Source organism: Vidua macroura, chromosome 2 (assembly GCF_024509145.1).
Source record: "Vidua macroura isolate BioBank_ID:100142 chromosome 2, ASM2450914v1, whole genome shotgun sequence".
In the NCBI taxonomy this organism is placed as follows: domain Eukaryota; kingdom Metazoa; phylum Chordata; class Aves; order Passeriformes; family Viduidae; genus Vidua; species Vidua macroura.
Window position 1 is genome coordinate 105,990,192 of NC_071572.1, and position 23,425 is coordinate 106,013,616.

A 23,425-nucleotide genomic window follows, 5' to 3' on the forward strand; every position below is an offset into this window, starting at 1 on the left:
TATGTAACTGCTCCCCATTAGTTTATATATATACAAACCAGTAGAGAAAAAACATTTACATAGGAATGAATAATTATGGTTACATGCAACATGCTGCATCTCAAGAAAAATAACACTGGTGTTCTGGTTTGAAGCATCACTTCTAAGTTTCAGAATATAAAATAATCACCAATTTCATATATGAATATATGTTATGTATAAAACAACATTTGCTGGATAAAAGACAGAAGTTCTACAGTTAGAGTTTAATTCAGTTTTGTGATATAAGGAAAGAGTCTGTCTGCGCTGGACACCATGGAAAGCATAGCTTCAAATGGAAGTAAATTGGACACAAAATTAATAACTTTATCCATGATATTCATGAAAATATCACTGTTCATAGAATAAGAGGAGAACATGCTCAGAAATGTGTAGTAAGTAAGTAGTGCTTCAAAAAGTGTGATGAAAAAAATCTATATATGTTTCACATTTCTTCCTAATTTTGAGAACCATTCCACATCACAAAGATCATTTAGGCTGCTTTGAAAACCATCTATGCAAAAATTTATCTTCAATTGATATCTGAATTTTAGACATGAATTATGAGAGGAAAAGATAAGGATACAGAAATATTCATCAATATCCTAATTTATTTTGAACTGTTTCTGACATCTGAAATAATGAAAACAAGCTTATTTCACATTTGCAAACTTGAACCAAATAGTTTGACTTGAGGAATTAGATTACAGTTGCCATTGATTTATAATTCTGAAAAACCCCGATGACAACAGGTTCTCACAAATAGTATAGAGTTTGATTTTGAGGACCTCAGGAAAAAAAAACAAAAAAGCCAGTTGTACTTATGTTTCCAGGCATCAGTTGTAGCTGTATTCTTTCTGTACACATTCTATTCTTTCCTTGCTACCTGTTAAAAAGTAGCACAGGTTTGTCCTTTAGCATGAAAACATTACAGACATATCTTTAATGAAGTTAGATGTTAATGAATAAATGAATAACAACAACAATTAACTTAACAATAACAGATAACTTAAAAAAAATGAATACCTGCTAAGGCTGGGCTGCTTGGGACTTTCATGTCAGAGTTCTCCAGCTATTAGCTGTTCTATCACAAAATATGATCCTGCTGCAACCACAAAATTTAGCACATTAATAAAAGCAATTGATCAATACAGCAGTACCAGCAGTTGGCCACCTGTAAAGTTCAACACTTAATCATAATTAAGTCAGGAAAAGTTGACAAATACTAGCGTAAGAAATCACACAAAAACAATGCATAGAAGTAACCAAGCACCCTAAAATCATCAATCTGGTCAATTCTGACACTGCTTTCAGTTACTTCTAAATTAATCTGGAATAAAAATTAATCCTTAATGTGTATCTTTTCCAATTATCAAATTAAGATTTGAGTTAAACCAATAAATACAGACATGTTTTAATTATATGAAACCACATGAAGCACCCAATAAGGAAGAGTGCATGTGCAGATAACTACTTGTGTGCCACACATTTAAAAAATTAATGCAATAAAAATAGTGGTGTGTTTTCTTTCCCATGCAGTATTGTGCTGCTGTCACAGCAACCCCTGTTGGTCAGTAGATGGGTATAAGGAAAATGGAGAATTTACAGCTTTGTATATGATTTCTTTTCCTAGGGCACCAGGTGCTTTAAATGCCACCAGAAGGATGCTCTTGGCAGTGCCATACTGTCCAACATGGCTTGGCATAGATTAGCTCAAAGCTTTTGTGTCTTTGCAGACTTTGATTAAGGGCCAGTGTTAGAACTCCTATGGGCTTTTACTTGATCCAGTGTAGCATAGGGATTTTTTTCTTTTCTTTTTTTTTCTCCTCATTACAGCTGCCAAAAATATGCCAGTTAAGATAATTACATTTCAATTTAAATTGGTAATTTAATGGAAAATTTTAAATCAGGATGCAGGGCAGAATCTTACTTCCAACCCTATCCCACAATACATTTTGTCTGCTGCAGATGATTTAGGAGCCATGTATCCTATTTTTGGCTCTCAGTGACACCAGAGAGTTTAGAAGTCTCCACAGTTTTGCAGGATTGTCTCTTCAATCTCTTTTAGCTTGCAAATCTCACCTCAATTTAGTTTCACCTGTCTACTCTTCACTTTTTCATTGACTACACATCTTTATGAGTCACCGTACATGCAAAAAACAAATTATTCATCAAGATATTTGCTCCCTTTTGAAAGGAGAAGTAGAAGAACCCAAGCTATTCTGCCTGCCATGGCTCTGCTGCTTTCATTATTTGTTTCGGGACTGACACAGAAGCCTGGCAGTCGTAACATACTGTAAGGGGAATGATCTTCCTTTGTTTAGAGCGCAGTGTGTACTGTCATTTACATAATAAAATCCTCACACAAATAACAGATGGTGAAGAGGCACTCATGTTGCCACATGTTGGAAGCATGATGTAGTTCCTTGATGAACTAGTGTTTTTTTACTTTTGCCTACAGATCCCTACCAGCTATTAAACCTTGGGAGTTAGTCAGCTGGTCAAGGGTTTAAAGATAGGCAAAAATCTGTCTGCAGAATTTTCTTGCTTCTAGGAGAAGCAAATGATATGCCCTGATAGAAATGTGCAATCCACTGAAAATGGTTTCCACTACCATGAAAAGTAAATAATAGTCTATATTTTCAACACTCATTGGGCTGAAGTGCTTCACTGTAGAAGACAGAAATGTCATTATTCCACAGGGTCTGAGCTATTTTTCTCTCTTTTTGGAATCCTTTTCTCAGCAGAAGCTAGGGACAGAGAGAGCTATGCTAATGCTGCATATTAGCAATATCAGTTCTTGGATGCATTACCATTAATTCTATGTGCAAGTTAAGTGCTGGAAAACAAATGTCTGTCACTTGAAATAACAGCCACAGAGGCTGTATACAGTGCAATGAAATAAGATCACACCACATTCCCTAATTAGAGTTAATGGATCTGTTTTTGATCCCATTTATACCGATTTTACAATCATGCAATGCATGCTATTGTCTTGAGTGGAGCTGGTCTGTAAAAAGAATCAGTCTCCAGGATAGCAGAGGGTATTTAAAGGAGTGGTCATTTAGTTGTCTAAAGCAGCTGCAGTTTTCTACATTGCTTTCAGGGCTGGACTGCTGCAGTTTCACTGCAGGGGTTGGGATGGTGAGACAGGATGTGGGAACTCCTGAAGACACCTTGCAAAGGACAGATCTATGTAGGAAATGTGGCCCAGGACATGGGATTAGCCATGACAGGTACAGTGGGATTCACTGAGCACCTCAACACACCGGGTTGGCCCCTTCACCCTGTCCCCATTTGGAAACTCACATGTCCTGTAACCCTAAATCAGCAACTCTGAAGCTGCTGTGCAATGCAGAGGTGACACATACAAAACCTTTACAGGCAAGAAACTCTGCTGTGGCAACCACCTGCTTCCATCCCACCCTCTGTATTTGTAACTGCAGCTCAAAAATGTCTAGACTGTGCATTTTGTTCTGTCTCATGTCTGCTGCATTAAAACCTACAGACACGGTAATTCTGTATAATAGATCTGTTGATCAGGTAGTACTTTCAGGGAGATACACAAGATCTCCTCTCTAAAAAATTCTAGAAAATCCCAGGCAAAAGCCAGCCCAAAAATTTGAGGTTTGCATGAAGACTACACTATGATGGCTTTGAGTTCTTATTCAGACTGTAAACCTGATGTGAATATTTTTTTAATATTTGGTTAGCTCTGATTATCTTACTTGGGTTTTGTGGGATTTTTTGGTTGTTGGGGTTTGGGGATTTTGTTTTGCTTTTGCCACAGGAACCTGTCTCTAAGGCAAGAATATTTTGAATTGGCATTTTTTTAGCTAGTGCAGCTTAAAGAAGAGTTGCAGGTCTGATTATCTCATAGCATGGAGTCTTGATCTGCAGTCTTTAGAACCCAGGAAGTATGTGGTTATTTTTTATGCATTAATGCACTAGTATTGACCAGTTAATTTGAAATCACTCGCATCTCATGTCATGACAAAAAAGCAAATGCAGCACATCTGGAGCTACAGATTTACAAGGTTACATAAAGATATAAGCAACAAAAGGCAGATAAAATTCCTTCATGTATTTTTGCATCAAGGTCGAATATCAAAGAGGCTCCTCTCTAGAAATGCTTTATGCGATGCCAGGGATGTCACCAAGAACTTACTACTCCTTAAGCAGTTTTCACCTCTGCAGGTTATATGCCCAGAATAGTACATTCTAGTCAGGTAATCCCACTGAACTGTCTTCTGTAAAGAAGACATTGTCCCTTCTTTTGTTTCTCTGACTTCTCTCCTTCAACACCTCCCCAGAACAAGCAAAGAAACCTGAGGATTGAGAAGGAGTGAAAAATACCTTGTAGGTGATTAGGGAATTTGAAATAGGATTTTGATTAATTTCCTTAGGAGAATCTACATCTGACTGATGATAAAAATGCATTATTTTCATTTCTGCTTGTTCTATAATTAGAGCTCCATAGATATATATATACATCATATATTTCAATTATTACAAATACAACTCTTTAGCATAATAGGCTTGTAATATTACTAATGTTGGTCAAACAAAAAATATTGGGACTAGAGTGTAACTCTGTAATGCAGATGTGCTTCTCCAGCTATAGCTAACATGCATGTTAGAATTAAACCTTTACCAAATAAAATAAAAAATAAAAATAATATGATTTAATAATTGAAACCCAAACTGACCACTATTCCTGATTGAGTAATTTGCATTTCTTCAGTTACAGATTATTTAAATAACAATTTGTTCATAAATAAATGTCAATAAAATGACTTTAATAACATTTATAGAACTTACACCTAGGGCATTAGAATTTTAACCTGAATAGCTGAGAACTGAATTTAAGAGTCTTGTCTTAATATTGACATACAACATTGACTGCGAAATCAAATGTCTATGTACTTTATGTAAATAAGATCTCTCTCTCATGCACTGGAGCTAAAAGAATGATGAGTATGAGCAGAGAACAAGCATATCATGTTACCTTGATGTTCACCCAGATTGAAACAGAACTCAGGATTTAAAGAAAATCATTGGGTATTTAAAGCAATGATAATGAATCAATTCTAGACAAAAAGGATCAGTTGTTTTGATAAACATTTTTACTTGAAAAGGAACTGGTCCAAGCAATTAAAAAGTTTACCCCCACTCTCACTTCTATTATCCAGAAACATGTTTAATTATATCCTTTTAATGATATGTTGTATTTCAGTTCTAGACACATAAAAGGAATAAAAATATAAAAAATAAAAGCAATAACAAAAAACCCTAACCAAAAAAAAAAAATTAACCAAGAAACCCAACTTTCTTTTAAAAGATTAATTGTTTTTATAAAAATTCCATACTTGCCCGTTGGCCAGTTTACAGTTGGCATTAAAGCCTTCCTCCTTCAAGAAGAAGGCACTGTTGGGCGTGGCATGACCGTGGCTGTATCTGTCACGTTAACTCTGCTGCAGACCAACCCATAACTCTGCACTGTGCTTCTATGACCCTTTTTCCCATTTTTAAGATGCTTCTCTTACTGTTCCCCCCACTTTTCCTATTTTTTTTTCAGCTCCACAAACTTGTTTTTCTACTTTAAGATTGATTTGTTTTATACTTTCAAAAGATGCCTTACATTATTATTACCTCCTTTTAAGATTCCTAAGTGATGCTGTCTCGTACAAATACAAGCTTCTCATTTGTCTCAATTTTACTCGTTTTTATAATGTCTTATATTCAAATTCAGTTTTGTTTATCCTCAAGGGGTAGATGCTGTCAAGGACCCCTCAGCTTCAGCACGTCTATGACATCACAGACTAACCAAACCCCAATATTTTGTTCAGATCTATTTCTGCTTTTTCCTAGGTATTTAGTGCAAATCCTAACCTCAGGTATTTCTCCTTACAAGCAGTTGTTTCTCCAAAACCTGTTTCTTAATAGCTCTAGTTCTAGGTAAGGATTTCCCTTGACTAGAAGCTTATTTCCTATGCAATGTAACATAGAATAAAAAATTTCAACTGCTGCTTTATTGAAAATACAGCTGCACTGATGTGTCTAGTGGAATTTCCTTCCTTTTGACACTGTCACATCTTTTGTACTTGTGCATAGAGTGAAAAGTCTACACTGCTAGTAAAGCATAAATCCAAGAATTCCATACTGGTTGCCTTTTTAGTTTTCTTTTATTCTTCCAATTTTGTTGTCCAGAGAGATCAGAAATATCTCTAAACAGTTCTTTTTCACCCTTCACAAAATTCTTATTCTGGAATAGCTGCAGCAACTCTGTATAAGCAGGGAGTAGTGTCAGTTCAGAATAAATCATGGCTATTTCCATATTTATGTATAAAACTTCTTGTAAGCTAATTACAGAACACATGAATGCAAGTGGTACCAGATTATAATAACCTAATGCTGTTTTTTGGGGCTTTTATTGGAAGGGGCAGGCTGTCTTACAGTATTTGAAATATCAAAGGAAAAAAAATCTAATTATTTTTTAACCTATAAACAGTTCATTTACCTGGTTGAAGTTTAAGCTTGTTGATTTCTATTGCTGCTCTTTTTGAAGTAGCTCTTAAGCAGCTCTTCAGCTTTTCCCTTTAGTTATTGAAGGCTCCAGAGAGACATGGGACAATGGGGGGGAAGTGCAAGAGCTCTAGAAACCACGAAAAGCTGTTCCAAATATAGCTCCTTTTTGCTTTGCTATTATCCATCAGCACTTATGTCTCAATAACAGCAATATCCTAACAAAATTAAGTGGTCTTCATGCTAACAAAATAGGGAGCCTATCATGGTACCTAAAGACTACAATAAAATTGAAGACACACCAACTTTTCCCTTTTTCAGGTTTAAACATATTTGATAGATCACTCATTCAACTCAGATGTTCAGAAACCAGGGTCATAAGCTCAAGACCATCATATTTACTTTCTTGTCTGCTCTTTCTGCTAAATACTTTTTTATATCTTCCTTTTTTGTCTCCAAGTGCTAAGCAATCATTTCCTGTATCAAATAATTTATAAATACGTTTTTATACCACAAATTTACTATCTCTAAGTGAAACTGTAAATCTACACATGCAGTTTTCTGGGTCATAGCCTTGATTGTTCACAAGATGACAGGATCCTTGTCCTTTCCCGAACCCCTTGAAGAAGGAATTGGTCTTCTATCATAAAACAAAACCCCAGCTGAATAACAGGAAATAAGGTGTTCACAGACATCTTAAAAAGAACAAAAATTAATTCCAAGATATGTATTTGTATTTTTATTTCCTCTTAACTAATTCTCATTCTCCTGTTTTATTGATCTCAAGTCTCAAATGAAGCAGCAGAATTTTACTATGACTATTTTCCTTGCTATCTCAATTTATTCCAACCCTGACTGAGTAACCTTACTGAATATAGAGGTATTATTCTTCTCATTTTAAATACAGAGAAATACTAAAAGCACTAATTCCTACCAATATGCTAAAAATTCTGGATGACCAGGTTGTCAGTGAACCAGGTCACACAGCTTTCATTACTCATAGCAGTATAACCTGATCATTGCCTGCCTCCAGTCCTAACAGGCAGTTTCCTTTTTTTTTTTTTTCTGTAGCACTTTTTTTGCATCATTGAATCAGTTAAATGTGAGGATACATTACTGTTGAATATTAGCACATACTTACTGGCAGAAGGTAAATAATTTTCAAGGAATTTTGGAAACATAGGTCTCTGCAGGCACAAGTTGCATAAATTCCTAGCCTCATAACCTCCCTCCATTGAATCAGAAAGATGTGCTACCCAGTGTGCAAAACATTAAAAGTAGTACTAAAAGAACAGAGAAGTAGGATCACAGGCAGGAGATAATTACAATATAATTGTGACTTCTCAAAGTAAAAATCCAACTTTTAGAGATATATTTATCCAAAAATTTCACCTGTGGAGGGGAAAAAACAACAACAAAAGAGTCTCAGTTTGAGGTCTGCATATTTATGTACACAAACCCTTATATTCTGGTTCAGACATTTCCTTATCCGTAGACACGTAAAGTCCCTGCAGTGGTAAGCCTCCATCAACAGGGCTGATGTGTTCAGACTTCCTTTGTAATGTACACACAGAGGTACCTTGCTCCTGATGCTCAGTGCACATACCTCAACAACTTTCACAGTTGTTCCTAATCTTTCCTGTTCAGCTCTGTCTAAAGCATAGAAATACCAAGAAAGAAGCAGAAGAAAAAAGGAGTCTCTGCCTGACTACTGCTGAAGGCATTCTCCCAGGAGACCAGCATCTAGTCCTGTTTTAGTGAGTGCATGCAAAGGAACAAAGTGGGAGATTAAATAGTTACTGCTGGCAGACATTGCTGCCCTCTCACAGGGGATAAAAATGGATCCAGGGAAAAAAGTGCTTAAATCTGGATCCTTCCTTCTCTATCTCTTGGGTAGTCTATAAATTGAATCCGAATTATGAATCAGGAATAGACTACTTGTATCTTCTCTCCACACACAGTTACAAAAGCTTGGCTGAAGTAGGAACTGAAGACAATGGTAGCTGAATCCATGCATCTCAGAAGAAACCTTAACACTTAGCAGACTCCTGGCATTGTCACTCCAAATGTAAACTGTTGACCAGAGGAGATTTATGGCTCTATTCCTCTGTGATTTTTGGCAAGCTGTCTAAAAATTTTATTGTACAGCAGAGAATTAAACCTTGACATGCAATATTCTGGCCCTGCCAGTTAACTATGCCTGTCTGAATATTAAAGAGTTACATGCTACTGAAATGTAACTTGCTTCTACCTCCTGTTCAAAAGCAAGCGCCAACTTAGTATGGTGAAAATAAGGTGCTTAAGATTGGCTTATATCTGACATGCAGGTCTATGGCAGTACAAAATCAGAGTAAACCTGTTTAAAATGTATTTGCTTCAGTGGTAGTTATGTCAGCATATCCTGATCATGAACCTATTTGGTCTGATTGAGATACTGGGATGCTCACAGTGCAGGTTTCCTGGGACTGCAGCAACTTATTCATATGGAAAGCCCATATTTCCAGCTAAAAAATATCTCCCCCTTGTCCTTTGAAAGAAACAAAGTATATAAGTATTAATAAAAAAGTTTTAATTGGATCATTGTACACTCTTTATTCAGGTGCCTGCTTTTCAGATATTTATGCTAGCACCTCACCTGACCTACATAAATAATCATAAATTTGAAGAAGGTGATTGATTCTTCATCCATGTCCCAGACTCCTAGTCCTGACTGATGACTCAAAATACTCAAGGATTTGCATGAGGGGTTTAAAAAGGAAAGTCCTATGGAGTACAAGAGCTGATGTGGACTTATTTTATCTGAGCTCCTGTAGGGGTTTGGCCATTTGGGCAGATTGGAATCAACCTGAGGGATACAGCCCATACCAAGGCTGTTAACACCACCTCCATGTGTCCACCTACCTCATCACCATCCTCTGAGATGATGGGCTGGGTCAGGGACCCACACTAGTTAGCCATTCCAGCTCTTTGCTTCTCATGATCTCCTTCCACCAGCTCAATTCCCAGGTTTAAACATCCTGCACACACATTGGGCTGATCTTTCTGCCACGATGCAAAAATAACTGAAACAGGTATTGGACTCTGTAAATATCTAGAAAATATTAAACTGATAATACCAGCTGAGTACAACTGTACCCCTAATAATTTTGCACATGAGGGCAGAAAGAAAAACACTTCTGCATTCTCTCTCCAGGAGCTCTCTTATCCTCAAGAAAAGTAAATGCACTTACAAAAAAGTTGACAGAGCTTTGCCCCACTATGCCATGGAGAGATATGACTTATCAAATGAGATGTGACTTATCAAATGAGGCACCAGTCTGACCCTGGTTCCATTTCCAGCTGTGTTAGGGCTCTAACACACAATCTTAGGTAAGTTGTGTCTGTGCATTGGCTTTCTCCACCTTGGAACAGATTTTATTTTTCCTTCGTTTTATCCTGTGAAGCACTAAATTCTACAGACATGAGAGGAAGGTATTACTATGTTCCACAACTTTATCTTGACTATTTGAAAATGTATCTTTCCATGCCAGTGGCACTGCTCTTTGGTTGTTTATCATGTACTTTTCCATCATCCAACAACAGATGTGCTTTCTGGATAGTCTTCAAGATTGTTTTACAGAGCACTTGAGAGTATTTTGTTTTAATTTTATTTCTTTTGTTGTTTATTTTCTTTAAACATTTTAACCTTAGGGATTTGGCTAAGCTACAACTATTAAAAACTTATATAACAATATGCAGTTTCTGTTCTCCATTTAAGCTAACTTTTGCAAAAGTAAATCTCAAAGGATTGAATATACCTTCTCCACTTTTCTGATTCTTTCTCCATGAATGCTGCTTTCTGTCTGGGCAGCATGTCTTCCCTTTGTAGTATTATTATTAAAGCCAAATGTTGCTTGAAATATGGAATATATTTGCCTTGCTCTTACAATTGAGAACATAGTGATTTCCTTACTTTCCTGTTTGTCCAAATTCTGTCATCAGGTTTACATAAACAAGTCAGGTAGTCTTTCTTGAGACCAAGGAGATGATGACAGGAAGAAAACAGATCAGAATGAAGTTGCAGGAAATAGGGCCTTTTGAAAAAAAAACCCAGTGCATTTCTCTATTCCAGTCTCCATTCCAGAGAGGCCCAAACTGCTAAAATAAACTTAATCTATCAAAAGCATAATTAATCCAGGTCACAACCTTGTTTTCATTCCCACCCTCTGTGCTTTATTGTTCTTAAAGCTACAGCATTTTAAAAATTACATATTTTTGCATCTTAAATTTGATCCAGAATTTAGAAAGCTTGGAAAGGTTGAAGCCAATCACAACTTGCAAAAAAAAAATCCTGTGTTCAACTGTATGAAAAATAAACAAAAGGATTGCAAAATTGATTTAAAATAGTGCCATAAACCTTTAAAACTGTGCTAGAGTTGCAACTATGCAGCTCCCATTCCATTTTATAGAGGCTGTATATTTGTGTTGCATAAGCTGCTCTGAAGAACCTCAGTCTGCACACTTAATGTCACTATCATAACTTTAAAGTTATTGCTCTATTTAACTGCACTCTGGTCACTAACTGATTCCCAAATTCTACAAATTCAGATCAGCTTCAAATATCAATTTTAACAAATAAATGAAATCCTGTTCAGGAAACAATACCTTTATTTTCCTTGACTATTAAGCATAGATACAGAAAGAGAGTTAAAATCTGTTGTACTTCACATTTTGGGTTTACAAGCAGTTTTTGTTCAGTTGAGAGCAGGCTCTCAAGAGTCAGCCTGGGAATATTTAGGTAAGCCCAAGAAGCAACACTGGCAAGGAAAAAAAAGAAATCTAACCTGTTCCTAGTCATCACTATTAGTTCTGATCTACAACTCTGACAAACTCAACCGAAAGGAAACTTTGCGAAGTTCTAATATAATTATTTACAATTCTCCCTTCATTAAAGTGGCATTTTACTGAATGTCAACCCATTAAGAAGAAAATTGCATCCCCAAACCCCCAAATTTTACATATATGCATGAAGGCCAATTGCTTTACTCTCTGAACCTCAATTCGCACATTGAATTAACAATTATTTCAACTAAATTGCTTTTCGAGGGGTAAATTTCAGATACTTTCTCCTTTTCTTTCATTATTTTACCTGATGGTTTACATGGCCACAAAAACTAACTAAAATAAAAATAAGTCAAGCTTTCCAGGAGGGCCAAACCAAGTTTTTTTTCTCTGTGTAGTCTTAGCAACTGATCAAGAACTTCCGTGGGTGTTTCACAAATCAGCCGGTGGTTTCTCCCAACCTTGCACAAACAAGATTCCCATGACCCATCACCATGGGATCATCACTTTGCAGGACAGTTAAAACCCCCCCCATACAAATAGCAAAATACACCACCTAACAAAAACCACCTAGCTAGATCTTGGCTGAACGTTGCTTATGGAGGTGAGACAAAAATAGGTGGCACAATATATTATGAGACAATTCTGCACAAAGTCCCCAATTCACATGGAGAGGTTTGTCTTTTCAAAGGTTTACATATGGCTACAGCCATTACTTATTAGTATTTATACACTGTACACAATAATAAATGGAAGTTTTATGATGACCAGAATATGATTTAACTCCTAGAATGATGGCAGATTCAAAACATGTTGTTCAAAAAAATGCAATGCATCTACGGGAGATCTTTCACTAAATGAATTTCCAGGACTTTTGGGATGGTATAAGCACTACTTAATAACTTCAAAAAGGGCATAACTAGAACAGAGCTTACAAAAGTTACAAAATTAGTTAGCTGTTATGATTTAAGTACCTATTTCCTTAAATAGTTGATAACTGGTACCACCGATTATGCAGGAGAGAGGATTTTCACTGTAATTTCAAGGATAAAAATAGATTTTACCAACATATTTGCCCTGGGTTTGTCTTAATTGAATTTTTTGGTAAGGAAGAACCAGACTAAAATCCCCACAGAATGTAATAGGATAGAGTTCACATGCATGTTTATTTTCTGATGGATTGAATTAATGACTAGCATGTGCAAAAGGCTCTTTAAATCTTCACAGAAAGTGCAAACTTCCATAACTACAAAAGCAGAGAACATGGATTCCCTCATTCCAGCATTCTAAGGGAGTTCATGGGATCCCACTACTGGGTCCAGCTGTCAGAACCAAAGAGGAAACAGCAGCCTGTGAGAGAGCAGTGAAACAGTAGGAAAATGCTAGGGCTGGGTGAGTGAAGCCATGGAGGACTGTACATTATGAGAATGATTTGGCATCTTGAAATAAAAATCTCTCCAAAGATACAGACTCCACATTAATTCCTTCCAATTAATCCTCACAGGCTCTCTGTCACCTCATTTTCTCAATGTAAGAATTTAGCACTCTGTAAATTTACAGCAAAAGTTATATAAACTGATATTTTAGGCATTCATGGCATCATTTTCAGTCTGTGTAGTATAAGCCTGTCTATGTGCATGTACAGAGAGTGCTATCAGAAATAAACGTGGCATCAAACATTATTTCAAAAATACATATAAAAACTTTCTTCTTTCTTTCCATTCACCTTCCTTATCCTTGCCAGCCATCTTCTTTTTCCTCCCTCCCCTTTTCACAAGTTTATCCATTTCACTCCCCTAGCATTTGTCAGCCTTTCCTCTTCCCTCCCTCCCTGCCTCATGTATTTTACTCACTCTTACTCTCCTGTTTGGCCTTTCAAATTTGTTTTTGGCTAAAATGCTCTTAACAGTATTTGAGTAAATACAAGCTGAATGGATACCACAGGCACTAACCACTTCTATTGTTCTACAGTAAACAATACTTTGCTTTTTCACTGCTGCTGCTGCTTAGAACAATGTATTGTGCTCAGATTATACTCACTTCATATATATATTGTTTCAGTTAATAGAAAGCAATTTCATATTGATAGCAGAAGCTTCAAAGGCATGTTTGAGCAGAGAAGATATAAACCCAAAAAAGGGTGAAGAAAGAAAGAAAGAAAGAAAGAAAGAAAGAAAGAAAGAAAGAAAGAAAGAAAGAAAGAAAGAAAGAAAGAAAGAAAGAAAGAAAGAAAGAAAGAAAGAAAGAAAGAAAGAAAAAGAGTATACTTATAAAAGTACACACTGAAATGTGTACATGAAGTAGGAGATTATAATTTTAAGAGCTCAGACATATAAAGAGTGGGGAAAAGGATTTTTATTCCACATATGGTAGAGGCCAAATGTCTTAATGAATTCAGCTCCTGGTTCATCAATTAAATTGAGGAACAGCCGTAGTATATTCTGATACAAGCCAGCTTTGCCTCAAAGCCTCTCTTCTCCTGGTTTTCCCCTTCCTCCTTGGCTGGCCTCTGGATCCCAGAACAAGTAGAAGAAGGAAGAGAAAACAAAGGAGAGGGACAAGCATGGAAGTGTCACTGTTGGTTTATCCAGAGGTTCCCAGAAGAGGGTTTTTCTGAGCACAAAGTTAGGATAACTCAGACCTTAACTTATGAAAGCAATATTTAAAATAATTTTTAAAATGTCCTGTTACGTGTGTGTTTAAGAGAACGGGGAAGAAAGCACTTTAGCTCCAATTAATCTGTTATCAATGATGGGAATATTAAGCCTATGAATTCTGAATCCATCCAAGGGATAACTTTTCCACTGAAATCAAGCCTTATTGGGGAAAAAAAAAAGATACACATGCTTCTGCTAACACATATATAGAAGAAAGGTTCATGAATAAAAATAGGTGAGAACAAAAGTGAAGAGATACAAAGGAATTTAATTTAAGTAATTGATTTGAAAACATAGGGCATGTTTATCATTCCTAACCTTCTTTGTACTGTACAGCAACAGCAGGATGAACTCCTCTTGATGATGATGATAATGTCAGTTTGTACTAGCCCAGGTCCTGCACTATCAAAGCATTTTATCTGTACATTTTCTTTTTTCATTATTACAGGGGTTGCTGCAAAGAATGTTATTTTTATGTTAATGTTCTTACCCATTCCCTCTCCATCAAAATTCCTTTTTTTTTAAGCTATACTTAGGAGAATTTGGCAGATTTTCCTCTCCATATAGATAGGGAAAAGGTCCCTTTCCCTCTTAAGGTATACTTAGGCCTTGTTAGATACAGAGGAGGAAGTCCAGAATGATGACAAAGGATAGTAATTATGAAGATAAAGATAGAGTCTTTGCTCATTTAAAGCTAATCCAAGAAGCATAAACCATAAGCAGATTCGAACCTGCATTGAAAACAATTGTTCCTCTGCCCATCTGTTTGTCTCTTCCAAACACATGCTTATTCAAGTCATGAATACTTCAGCAAAATAGCTTTATTTACTTCACTTCATCCAGTGTGGTCTCTCCCACACCCATGGACTATTTCCTGATATAGTTTCTTTTGGAGGAATATTCCATAAAAGTCGGCTTGACATGTTGTCTCTTGGTGGTGATGCAAACCCAAATGCTGCTGCTCTTTAGCATGCAGGCTTTAATATTAATCTTATTATCACCATCTATGATTTATTCTTGGCAGAACCAGAAGGCATCCCTGCCCACTCCAGGGTAAACAGCCAAAATTTCTGTCTAATACTGAAATAAGTCTAGTTCCAGAGAAACTGATTATTCCTCTCTTACCATTTGAATACGATCAGGGACAGGGGGTGCGAATACACCGTTTTTCTTCAATTTTCCCCTTTACATCACCCTTGCACATTCAAAAGAGCAGAACAGCCAGTGACCCCTTTGTGAATGGACTCTGAAATTGTTTCACAAAGATGTTTGCAAGAGATGCTCAAACACCAGCTGCTCATTTTTCTCTCATGGTTTGCATTTTGCTCAACATCATCAGTGAGGGGTAAGGCACCTAAGGCTGCTTGTGATGCCATACCTCCCACAATGAAAATAGTATCATTTAAGAAAGTACAAATTACAATGGCTTTAAGTACATAATGCAACTTATGTTAACTTATTTTGAACTGGGAAAATTCCTGTATTTATTCTCTCAATATGCACTTTTTTTCCTTAAAACATACTAGATGCCATGGAGGTGTTTATGAGAGATTTGTGGCTCTGGAGAGCAATATTTTCATTTCAAACATGAAAGTTGCAAGATCACAGTGATTGGTAGCCTAAAAAGAAATGAATTTGTTGTGTTGAACTGGGCTCTAGTACAAAACTGTCTCCTGGGTCACCTGTTTGTTTCTCCCAGTAGAAAATTACAAAAAGCAGCACTGATCACAATTTTTACAGTAGAGATCAGAAGTAGAAGAATTGCCTTGAAAATGAAATTATTTTCACATTCCTACAGTCTGTGTAGTCACCTGTATAAAGGCAGAAACAAAGAACACCTTTGTAGGAGCACCCAAACATAAGTCTGTATTTACTTGTTTAACATGGAAAAATAGCATTATCACATCTCTGTAATTAAACCACTTATTAAAATATAGCTTAGTTCTGTAGGCATGAGGTAACAGTTTAGAAAGAGGTTCATAGAGCCCTGTGGCAAGACCTGGGTTCAGCAGATTGAAGCTGAGCATTCCTGTTCTCTGAGAGCAGGAATGGTCAGGGCATGGTAACTGAGCACCACAGAGGTGTGTGAAGCCTCTGTGGTGAGCAGCACCAAAGCAGTGTGTACCACTTCATGTCTGTCCTGACAGACATTCCATAGAAACCTGCTCATCTCATCTGGTGCTTTTCACAAGCATTACAGAAAACCACCACTTTTGCTTCTTGTAAATCACATTATTTAAAAAAAAAAAAAAATTTCCCCCCACTGTTGTCCAAAAATAAAATGAAAAGACTGCTGGTGCTTGTGTCCTCTTTGTCAATTCCACAGCTAAAATTCTAACTATTCTAGACTATTCAATGCTACTTCAAGTTAAATCTTACAGGTCTTTGAACAATGGAGTTAAATTTTTCCAGGCACAACAGCAAGCCTTTCACTTTGTAACCCTTAGAGTCCTATTTCCCTTTTTTGTAGTTCTACTACAAGGGAAGCACATAATTGTCCCTAAAATTGCACACATATTTTCATTACTTCCAAATGGTTCCCTTCTACTTGAAAATGGGAATTCTTTTTATGTTGGCCTCAAAAAGACGACCTTCATGTTGCAATAAAAAAGTCCACTCTTCCCATCTATTGCCATTCCTTGGGATTATCCAGTTCTTCCAGTACTAAATTTTTGCTCCCCTGTGTTTTGCCAACACCACTTAACATCAAGAACAGTTGTCACTGTCATGGTCCTTATGTGAAAAATATTAATGAAATAGTGAAAGAAAAGCCTCAGGAGTGATCCTAAGAGAACTTCATTTGTAAATTTCATCAGCTCTATGACCAAAACTTTTGAAAATTTGTTATTGATCTCAAATTTCTGCTTATTATCTTCATGTTCTTAAACAAAGGTAATTTTCTGCATAGTACCATTTCAAATTCATTACAAAAGTCCCCACGGACTAAAAGCTAATATTTTCCTTGCCTATGAAATCAGTAACTTAAAATCCTAATTTAATCAAGATATCAGGTTATCTGATATAATAAACGCATGCAGTGCTATTTCCTCTTTTTTATTTGCTATCATATTTCAGTTACTGTTTCAAGAAATAATCATATTGAGGGAAATTACTGAGGCAGATTAAGAATTTGATGGGTGAACTTGAACAAAGTTCAAATCTTTTGGCTTCCTATCCCAAACTAGGGACAATAGATGAGAAAAGTTTTCTGAAGAGGGATAGTAGAAACTCCACACCTTTAAAAGCTAGTTCATGGCAAGTCTATTGTTGGTTCTTCTACATATTGCATATTTTTCTAGCCCAAGTATTATTACTTGGTTGGACAGTCAAATTACGAATGCAGTAGTGACACCTGGGAAAAGAGAGAGAGATTGTTAAAATACTAAACATTCAGCCTTAAAATTACTGTTGTTATTATTGATATTGCCACCTGGGAAGCACTTCTGTGAAGCATCCTGATGACAAAACAGCACTCCATAGCCACTGCTTATGTGTGAGGAAAGGCAACAGGTGGCAAAGGAGCAAAGGAGGAGGACAGCGAGACAACAGCACACAGGACATGGTGTGGAAAAGCAAGATTTGACAATAAAGTGCTTGCTTGTTCTGGGAACAAGGAAAAGCACGATTTACAGCTGAGTAAGGGGGAAAAAAAGGAAAGTAAATTTTTTTAGGGGCAAAATTCCTCCTGCACTACGGGGATTGTACTGTCAGTTTGGGAGTTGTAGCAGCAGCCTGGCCATTCCCTTGCTTTGGGAGCTCTGGCTGTTCTGTGCCCGCTTGTGTGTGGTGACACCAAGCACCTAAAGAGGGATGAAATAATTTCTTCAAAGTTTATCAGGTGAGATGTTGTTGAAACACCCAAAGGTTTGCCTGCTTTCACGTAAGATCATTAACTTCTAGCACCCATGAACTATAAAAGCAAACTTCAGGAGAATTCCCATTACTGAGGCAAAGTGGAAAGAGAAGTCCCATAATGTATTACCAGAGATCAATTCCTGTTGCTATTTTTCTTCACTATTAAAGGAAAGCAAGCATAACTCTAGCTAACACTTCAAAGAAAACAAATCTCAGAGAGAATATTGCCGAAATACTGCTCACTATCATATTAGTTAATGCTTGCAGATCTTCAAAGGTGTAAAGACATGGTCTTTAAACAATTAAGGTCATTTATGAATTTAGACAGTGGCAAATCTATGTTTTGCTGGAGAGAGGTTTCCAGGAGCAAACTTCAAATTCATTTGAACCAGGCTCTACATGTCAATTTTTGCTTTCTATTGCTTTTGGTAAAAGTGAATAATGACATCAAGGCTAAGGTTTTAAAAATAAGATTATAATATCAAATAGCATTATTATACTTCTCAGAATTTATTAAAAGATGTTTGAGAAGTGATGATACCAAAGTTGGGTTTCTGCAGTAGGAAAAGATATATAAGTTTTAGGAGGTTTTTAGACCTTAATGAGAAGGAAGAAAAAATTAGTAAAATGCATCCAGAATAGGCTTTTTTAAAAATATATTTTTTAATGGCAATGGTTTCTAGGATTCGTGCAATTTGGCTATACCCACAAGATGATTTAACTTAAAATGTCATTATTTTTCTTTTTATCCAGTAAGAAATTCCATTAACCTTGAGCTTCCAATGTCAAAACAATGAGGGTGAAATCTGCAGTTTGCACTTCCAAAAACATTTAGTAAAAATATAGCTGAAAGCAATCTGAGAAAGCGTAGGGGGAGCTAATGGAAAATAATATGACAGATCAACACAAGGACTTTAGAAAGAGACCACTTGTCTGCCAACATCATTGTCACAGTTGCCTCTTTTTCCAATAAATTCTAAAAAATAAAAAGTAAGCGCTAAACTTCAGTCAGAAGGATTCATACCTTAAAATTAGGCCATAAATATGATTTAATATAGGATCACCTTACCTTTTTAATACAAATGTTTTAAACCTTATTTTATGCTCCACATGAATTATACATCTGCAGTTCATATAATTTATAAATGATGTGGCCTTTAAGGAATTTGACAATGGACTGATCTAAGATCAAGGGGAAGTTCTCCGGAATGCTTTTAGGAATAAACATCAATCTGACAGTATAATTTTTTAGGCATTTTGAAGTGAAGTATCAATTTTATCAGATAATTATCTGCTGGAGGTCAGTGTATGTCAGTTCCCAATCATTTTCTATTAGAGATATAATGCAGAGAAGGTACATATGTACTGGAACAGATTTTCCCTTCATATTTATAACTAAGTAGTCCTTCAGGTTTCAGGAAGATAACATAGGTAAAACAAAGATATTTAACCTGCTCTCCTGAGCCAGACAAGATTCATAGCATGAACAAAAGCAGAGGTCTCCTGTTATGGTACTGTCCCAACAGGGATAAATTAGCAGGAAAAGGATTAATTTAGTCATGGCTAATATGACTAATGATTGTATTTTTCAGTATAAATATACAAATCACTGAATTTTTCAGCATATATATGTAAAAGCTAAATATACCAGAAATCACATAAAAACACTGGTAAAGATTGTTTGAATTTACTTTGTCTTAACTATGCCTTTTAATTCTTCTAGGGTACTACTTCTTTCTTTTAAATGGATTTTCAGATCTTTACATCATTCCTTATACAGAATCAAATTTCATCTGTTTCACCATAAAGACCTGGAGCTGCAGTCTCACCATAATTCATGAATATAAACAAAAGCTGAAAAATTGTAAAGTGGAATATTATGTCATGCAATTATTTCAGAGAGAGGTCTCTAGGAGCAAATTTCAAATTCATTTGAACCAGACTCCATATGTCAGTTTTTAATTTTCTATTCCTATAGGTAAAATTTTCATAACAATGCTAAAATCCTCACAACTACCAAAAAATTAGTGTGTCCTTCAAGGGGATGGAAATTCAGACTTCCCAGGATCTGGCAGTGAAGTCCTGGGATATGGTCTGTTAATCTCTTTCCGAGGCCACCTGACATTGAGTGCCATTGACTAACAGAAAGTATCAGGCAAAATTTTAAATACAGGTTTTTTTTAACTTGCAGAGCAGAACAGGAGGATGGATTCTGCACCTGTTGCAATCTCAGTGAGTGACCATGGGGCTTTGGACATCCCTGCTGCTCTTGAGGGGTGCTTCCCTTCTCTGGGTGGCTTGGAAGCCTTTGTGGAATCTTTCAGAGTCTTTTCAAACTTTGAGGACTGATGGAGTGTGAGAGCACAGCTATAACTGAGGCAATAAATGCACTCACTCTCTCATCGTATTGTCCTATCAGAGCAAGGATCTAGGGGATTCAGTTGGGAACCTGGCAAGCTCCAGGAAGGTCTTCCACCAGTGAATGTGTCCAAATGGAAATGCCCACCAACTGCAGCCCCACAGGGCTAATTATAAGATAAAAAACTACAAATTGCCTTGCAGAAAAAAAGCCCCACTGGTTTAGAGGCTTCTCTCTATGTGATTCTTAGCAGATTTCTGAGAAAAAAATGTTCTTACCGCATGACTTCCATATTTAACACTGCAAGGGAAGTATAGAGCAAAGAAAAAACACTGTCTTAAAAAAAAGAAAAAACAGAACATGAAACCTCATGTAAAATTTTAATTGCTGAGCTTTTTTTGTCTTTTATATTTGACTTGAATAAACAAATTGCCTAAAATTGTCAAATAGTGGCATTACAGTCTTTCATGTCAAACTGCAACACTGGTTGGGCCTCATAGATGAAGGCAAAGACTTCCATGCCCTACATGCCCCCCAGGCTGCCACTGCCTCCTTCCACACCAGGGAAGCAAATGTACATCAAACACAGGCTTTTGGAGCTTTGCACAGCACCACTGAGAGAGATTCTGTAGCCCTACATGCAGACAATACCAGATTAGGTCTTTTCTGGCTATGTTATGTTTTAATTCCAGTATGGCCCATCATGAAAGTAATTTTAGACCCACAGAAATCAGGTGTAGTGCACATGACATGGCCCTTCCACTGCAGGCTGGCTTCACCATGCCACAATGGTGGCAGAGCTGCCAACACATGGAGAATCCTGCCTTAGCTTTCCCCAAATCCTTAATCCTCACAAAGAGGAGACACTACATCAGAAAAAAAAAGCAAATTGCTTTGCCTCAAAACTACAGAGAGATAGCCTGGTGCTTAACAAATGATATTTTCTCCTTCTGCCTGTTTTTCTTTTTTTTTCCTGCAGGGTTCTCACTATTCATCCCAGAGAGCTTAAAATCCACTGGGAACCCATTAATGAAGAAGCCCTTGTGCTACAGTTATAGATGAGATGCTGCCCACATTTCACAGTTGGAAAAATAAGTGCACAAAGAGAGCAAATGACTTTCCCAGTTGCAGAGCATGCATACCTGTGGCAGAGCTGGGATGGTTCATGGACTATCCCTCTACTTGAACCACCATCCTATGCCCTATCCCTCCCCAGGACTCCTTCTGTTCTCATGAATGGTAAAAACCAGACAGAAGTTCCTGAGAACAGACATGTCTAAAAAAAGACTTTGGCACTGATTAAAAAATGACCTTGAAGCTTTAAAAAGGCAGTCCATGGCTCCAGAGATGTGCAATGGGTTTTTAAGCTCCATTTTTAGTTTCTGTGGTTATGCAGCAAGATTTTAAGTAGTCGACCAGCCCAGTGCATCTGGCTGTTTCTGCTGGTGATGATAGCGGTGGCCTCTGTTTACACATGCTGTGCTCATCAACAAAATTCTGCAGCTGACATGCAGCAAGCCTGGGGTTTATTCCACTTGGGCTTTGAGCTACAGCATTTGAAGATGAGCAGTTCCTTTCAAGATATTTGCAAACCTTGTCAGAGTCTGATTGCAGCATGACACCGACATTAGACTGATAATCACTTGTCTGAGGAAGCACTGTTTCCATGAACACGCTGGCTTTCCTCCTGCTATCTGCTGAGCTAGATATCAGCACACAGTACTGTGGCAGCAGTGCTACAGCAAAGCCCCAGCTACACTGCTGAAACAGAAAAGGATCCATTTCTTCTGTAAATGCTAAAAATTTGCCAAGAAGATTCCAAGGACAAGTGTTGCTGTCTATCTCAGATTAAAAAAAAAAAAAAACCAACAAAAAAACCCCCAGCCTGACTATATCAACTTCAACTCTGACTTATTCAGTATATTTGAGTAGGTACAGAAAATCTATCTCACCTAAATAGTATACTCATTATACATTAATGTAGCAGGTAAAAAGCAAAAAAAAAGAAGGAGAATAGTATATTTGAAAATGACAAAACTTTTCTTCATTATTTTATTTTTCTTTCTTCACTTTTCACATTTTCAGCCCCTGACACCCAACTTTTTTATATAACAGAAATATATAAAATAAAACAATCCCAGACTTTCAGTCTGGAATGATTGGATTGCGATAAAGAGGTAGCATGTAGATGACACCTGTACAGAAAGTCACAGCACGCTCAGAGCAAACTCCCAGTTCCACTCCATCATTCAGCTGCTCCTTGGGAACAATTAGCAACCCAAGTGCATCTGAATGAAATCCAGGAAGGTTCAATCTCTGCTCCCCTCCCCAAGATCTTATAGACTGCTGTTTACAATTGCTGGTCTCTGGCGGAAAGCAAAGGCACCATAAATTATCAGAAAAAATAAGAAAAATGTGTGCTCTGTACATAACCACAGTCCCTTCTCACACTTCTGTTCTCTGCACATGCCTTAAATCCACACTGGGGTTGCCCTCATTCAGACTCCTCAAGCGAAGGCAAGAGACTGGAGGGGACCTGGACGTCCTCAATATCTGATCACATTTTGGCAGTTGTGTGGATTTTTTGCCAAGCATAGTGGAAAGGTTAAATGGTACATGAGGCAAAGTCCTACAGGGATCTGACAGGAGCCTCAGGAAGAAAACTGCTTTCCTGCACCTGAGCAGCTGAACTAACAGAGACAGCATTTGTTTTCACCAGAGCGTGTTGCCACAACCCTCTGCTTATTTTAGCATTGTAAAATTTTCCAGTAAATCCTTTGGGGATATACTCTGCATGTAACTTCCATTAACTTCAGGGAAAGTATGAATTGGGACAGGGAAAAAAAAAAATGGTTTCTTTTTGAATGACTGCAGGCATTTGTCCATGTTGTTAGTCTGAAAAACTGAAAAGAAATTCAGAAATAAAAAAAATTAGTCAATAGAATGAGCAGAAACTATATAAGCTGGTGGTGACTTTCTCAATTCATGATCTTAAGAGACATGTTGGTCTATTGTGCTGCCCGCTTGCTAATGATACAAATAATAAAGGAAGAAAAGAATCACTGATGAGAAGGAGAAAAAAAAATCTAGAAACAAAAAAATAAAGGAAAAGTCATCCTTCTATCCTTATTCATAAGTCATACTTCTATCCTTATTCAAACACTATTCTGAAAGAAACATTGATTAGAGG

The 23,425-nt window shown here is 36.9% G+C and overlaps 1 long non-coding RNA gene across 2 annotated transcripts in view; it reads right to left on the bottom strand.

Moving 5' to 3' along the window:
• Nucleotides 1-593: 593 nt before the first annotated feature.
• Nucleotides 594-23,425, bottom strand: part of LOC128803635 (uncharacterized) — a 217,797-nt gene continuing 194,965 nt past the window's right edge. For both annotated transcript variants that reach the window (XR_008435786.1, XR_008435787.1), the window contains exons 5-6: nt 1,045-1,123; nt 594-904 (exon numbers count right to left, since the gene is read on the bottom strand). This is a non-coding gene — a long non-coding RNA (uncharacterized LOC128803635). The remainder of the gene's footprint in view (nt 905-1,044; nt 1,124-23,425) is intronic.